Raw genomic sequence first — 5,000 nt, 5'->3', positions numbered from 1 at the left:
AGAGAGAGAGAGAGAGAGAGAGAGAGAGGAGAGAGAGAGAGAGAGAGAGGAGAGAGAGGAGAGAGAGAGAGGGAGAGAGAGGGAGAGAGAGGGAGAGAGAGGAGAGAGAGGGAGAGAGAGAGAGAGAGAGAGAGAGAGAGAGAGAGAGAGAGAGAGAGAGAGAGAGAGAGAGAGAGAGAGAGAGAGAGAAGGACGCACACACACACACACACACACACACACACACACACACACACACACACACACACACACACACACATATATATATATAAATATATATATATATATATATATATATATGCATGCATGCTTGCGTAAAGAAGTTGATTGTTTAAGTGATAGATAGAACTTCATAATTCAATTAAGTACGAAGCCCTGACCCGGTCGTAGTTATTCTGGCCCTGCCCATACCCGCCTTCCCATCCTCACCACGTCAGCAATACTACGTGACGTAAGCGTGACGAGTTATGACGTCACGCTTCTGTAGAATAACCCACATCTGTCGGCGTTACAGCATCACGTCATATTCCTTTTCTTTGCTATCGCGTATAATGTATCCGGCGCCCAAGACATTTCGAGGCTCAAGCACAAGATTCACCCTCTATGTATAGGCCTACATATATATATATATATATGTATATATGTATATATTTATATACATATAAACATACATACTTATACATATATACTCAAATATATATATACACACGCATATATACATATGTATATGTATGACTTCGTAGCGCAGTTGTCCTCGTCGGGAGCGGCCCACGAGACGGGCGGCGGGCCTTCGAAAGCGACTCGATAACACCGGCCAGATGTCCCGCTACAGCAGGGGCGTGCGTGGGCGGCCTTACATTATCCAATTTCATCTCCCTTCTGCAGCTAGAATGGACCTTACGCGGGCGGGGCGAAAGGGGTAGGGGCAGGCGAGAAATAAGGGTGACGTCAGGCGCTTCCCCTCCTTCGGCCCCCATACATAAGCCTCATGCTTGCTCTTGCTCGCAGATGAAGCTTCCCCGTACACAGGCTCCCCCCCCCCCCTCTCTCTCTCTCTCTCTCTCTCTCTCTCTCTCTCTCTCTCTCTCTCTCTCTCTCTCTCTCTCTCTCTCTCTCTCTCTCTCTCTCTCCCCCTCCCTCCCTCCCTCCCTCCCTCCCTCCCTCCCTCCCTCCCTCCCTCCCTCTCCCATATCTTTTTAACCTCTCCAATTTAGGCTTTCGTCTTTCACATTCCCTCTCTCCCCATACGTTTTTTCCCCGCCGTTCATAATAAAGAAAAATCTGTTATGTCGGTATCGGGCTCCTGTAGCTGCCCGTCCTGCGTTCCTCGCGAGGCCCTTTGATGCGTAGGAGTGGCTATACCGAGAAGACTCAACTCCCCCCCCCCCCCCCACTCCTCCTCCTCCTCCTCTCTCTTTCTCTCTCTCTCTCTCTCTCTCTCTCTCTCTCTCTCTCTCTCTCTCTCTCTCTCTCTCTCTCTCTCTCTCTCTCTCTCTCTCTCTCTCTCTCTCTCTCTCTCTCTCTCTCTCTCTCTCTCTCTCTCTCTCTCTCTCTCTCTCTCTCTCTCTCTCTCTCTCTCTCTCTCTCTCTCTCTCTCTCCTCCTCCTCCTCTTTACTCCTACGCCCCCCTCCCCCCATCTTCTACAAGTCCCAGGAGTGTACAAGTTCTTGCATCCCGACGTCACTGATCACGGCTGAGAGGAAGCGTTTGATTGGATCGAGGTCTTTTTCTTTATTTCTCTTCTTTTCTCTCTATCTGTTTGTCTGTTTATCTATATCTGTCTACATATCACACACACACACACACACACACACACACACACACACACACACACACACACACACACACACACACACACACACACACACACATATTCACATGTATATGCACATACAAACCTACATATTCAGAGTATGTGTGTATCTGTATGCGTGTATATACATACGTATAAATTGGCCTTTATACATATAGCGTACATACATGTATGTCTGTAAAGAAATGCATGCAGCAGTAATACTGCATGCATATACATGTATCAGTCATTTTTGCATGGCTGTGCACGCATGTAGTTCCATCCAATGAGACACGTAAACAACACCCAAACAAGTGCATATTATAGCGTTATTAACACCATTTATCCCTGTTACGTAATCTGCGTAGTGCCGATGCGTAGATGCGGCAATGTGCAGCCTCGCAGCGCACTTGTCTTTTGGCGGGAGGAGTGAACACAACATCGTAACAAGTTCGTCAATGAGAGGCGGAGTTAGCAGGGGCGCGGGAAGTCAGGCTGAGCACGTGTTTTACCTTCGAATGGGCGTGGAAGGGGCTCTAAGGGACACAGGACACGCTCGTGCAAGGGAGAGGGAAGTGTTTGGTACGAAATGATTCAGCAGAAGAGAAGATACCGTATTTAATTTGGGAATTTAGTCGTATTATGGTTTTTGAATACTAAAGCGCATCTCCGAAGTTGCGTAAGAGGTTGGCACGTGTCACACTACGCAGTTAACGGGCGACTTGATACCAGCTTTACTTACTCGCGCGGTCCTTTGCGTTAAGTATCCCAGGCATCTTAAAGTCTCCTCCTCCTCCTCTTGCCTGCGTTCCATTCATGTTACTTAGAAGTGCGTGAATATCTTCGAATGTGTGGGTAATATTAGGGTGCGTTTATTTTAAATTAATATGATCAGATGCCTACGCGCTTACATGCATTTTTCTAATTAAATTATTTTTGTACTATTATTTATAATTTTGTATTAATAATTATTACATACACTATTTACCGCGCTTAATTTACCTCGATCTGAACAAAAAAAAAAAAAAATTCTAATATTTGAGTTTTTGAGAAACTGAACAGTACGAACATACATTATTTTCTCTCATTATCACTAAACGGAAAGCTAAAAGGAATTCCTCCGTGTTCATTCCCCGTTGGTGACATCAGCGTGTCGTAACTGCGTAGGTTTGGATCCAGCATTGCGTCATGAGGCAGCCATGTAGCGTCAGGCAGAAAACCTGGTGGATGGGCGTCGATAGAAGACATTCCCGTCCAATTTAATTACTGGTAGTCGTGCAGGTTGAGCGTTATGACAAGTCTTTGGGTCATTAGTGTAGATAGTTAAGTGGGGCCTGTCGTTGGTAGTCGAAGGGAAGGGGATGCAACGGAGGGCGGGGCTTGTGGCCAAAGGTGCCCTTTTCTACCCGCCAAATGCCCGGGATGTTTATGCCTCCTGTTGACTGTGGGGGGATTGTTATCGCAGCGGGAAATAGTCAGTTACTTCTGGAAAATAGCTAATTCTTTCTGGAGAATAGTTGCAGATTGGTAAATTTTCTATAGACCACAACGATATATCGCCAGGAATGGCGTTTTCACACGTAAAAAAGAAGAAAGAAAGAGAGAGAGAAAAGCGCCAGGAACAGAAAGATGAGTAACGATTGTGATGCTAATGGCGAGCGCGAAACGACAATGAAACCCCGTGAAATGAATCCCGAAACCCCCAGCCGACGGTCGCCGCCCTCTTGTTTCCCGCCGCGGACGACTAGCAAAGACCTCCTCTCTTTAAGTCGCTTTTCAGCCGCGAATGTATTATGAATTACGCTCAGGTTCGCGGCCCTTGAAAATCGGACGTGCGAGAGGCCTATTGTTGCCAATGGCCGGGCGAATTTCCCTCCACGCCTTCACGCCCATGTCTGATCTTTTGTTGCAGACGATAACGTCCGAATTCTCTCTCTCTCTCTCTCTCTCTCTCTCTCTCTCTCTCTCTCTCTCTCTCTCTCTCTCTCTCTCTCTCTCTCTCTCTCTCTCTCTCTCTCCCTCTCCCTCTCCCTCTCCCTCTCCCTCTCTCTCTCTCCCCCCTCTCCCCCTCTCTCTCTCTCTCTCTCTCTCTCTCTCTCTCTCTCTCTCTCTCTCTCTCTCTCTCTCTCTCTCTCTCTCTCTCTCTCTCAGAGGGCAGGTACGGAAAGAGAAAGAGAGATGTTAACGATAAAAGAATAAGATCTTCAATAATTTAAGAGAGAGAGAGTTCACGAAAGAGAAAAAACCAAAAAGAGAAAGGCCTGTGAAAACGTATTGATGAGAGGCAGCGTAGCATGTTTGTGATGACGCAACTCCCTCTGCAAGTTGCATCCTGCACACAGGTCGACATGACAGAGCTTGCGAGAGACGGATGCTTATTTTATGCCGCCTTCTGGCTCCTTTTTTTTTATCTTTCTTTTCTTTCTTTTCTCTCTCTGAATATTCTTTTTCTATTCTGTTCGATTTTTTTTTTTTTTTTTTATGTTTTCTCTCTCTCTCTCTCTCTCTCTCTCTCTCTCTCTCTCTCTCTCTCTCTCTCTCTCTCTCTCTCTCTCTCTCTCTCTCTCTGTTTTTCTCTTTCTCTTTCTCTTTCATCAGTCTAGTCACGAGTTTAGTTCGTTTTGGTTGACAAACTCGTTTCATTGAAGTCGGTGTCGTTTTATCAAAGTTCAAGCTCGTTTTATCGCTTTATCGAAATTCATAATCGTTTTATTAAAGTCTAAAGTCTGAGTTCCATTTTTTTTATTTATGTCTTTCACTGTCTCGTTTATTTTCTTTTTAATTATTTTATTTTTCTCTTCTTTTATTTTATTTTACGTCCGCGGTCGCTTCGAATATCCCGGCGTTCTCTCGCAGCTCGCGGATAAGCGTTAAAATATTGACTACGCTATTTTAATTTTATAAATATTGTTTTTATTTCGACATTTTTTAAATTGGGGATGTCTATTGATGGATATTTTCCCTCCGCCGATCCCGTCACGTCGACCCTGCTAGACCTCATTTCAGTCACGTAGACATGAGCGCGGACTAGACATTTTGCAAGAGGAATGTGAACGCGCGGGAATATGATTTGCACCTGCGGTCTCTGTTTGTTTGTTAGTTTTTGTGTTTGTTTGTTTTCAGTATTTCTTTTTCTTTCTTTTTTTTCTATCTTTTTCTTTTTCTCTTTTTCTTTCTTTCTTTTTCTCTTTTTCTATTGTTGTTTTT

At 45.0% G+C, this 5,000-nt stretch overlaps 1 protein-coding gene across 1 annotated transcript in view; it reads left to right on the top strand.

Annotated features, from left to right (window-relative positions):
• Positions 1-5,000, top strand: part of LOC125035093 — a 13,061-nt gene that overhangs the window by 1,294 nt on the left and 6,767 nt on the right. The gene's annotated exons all lie outside the window — the stretch shown is intronic.

The sequence above is a fragment of the Penaeus chinensis genome, chromosome 19, assembly GCF_019202785.1.
Source record: "Penaeus chinensis breed Huanghai No. 1 chromosome 19, ASM1920278v2, whole genome shotgun sequence".
NCBI lineage: Eukaryota > Metazoa > Arthropoda > Malacostraca > Decapoda > Penaeidae > Penaeus > Penaeus chinensis.
Note: the sequence above shows the minus strand (reverse complement) of the source record. Positions and strands in the feature narration are given on the sequence as shown.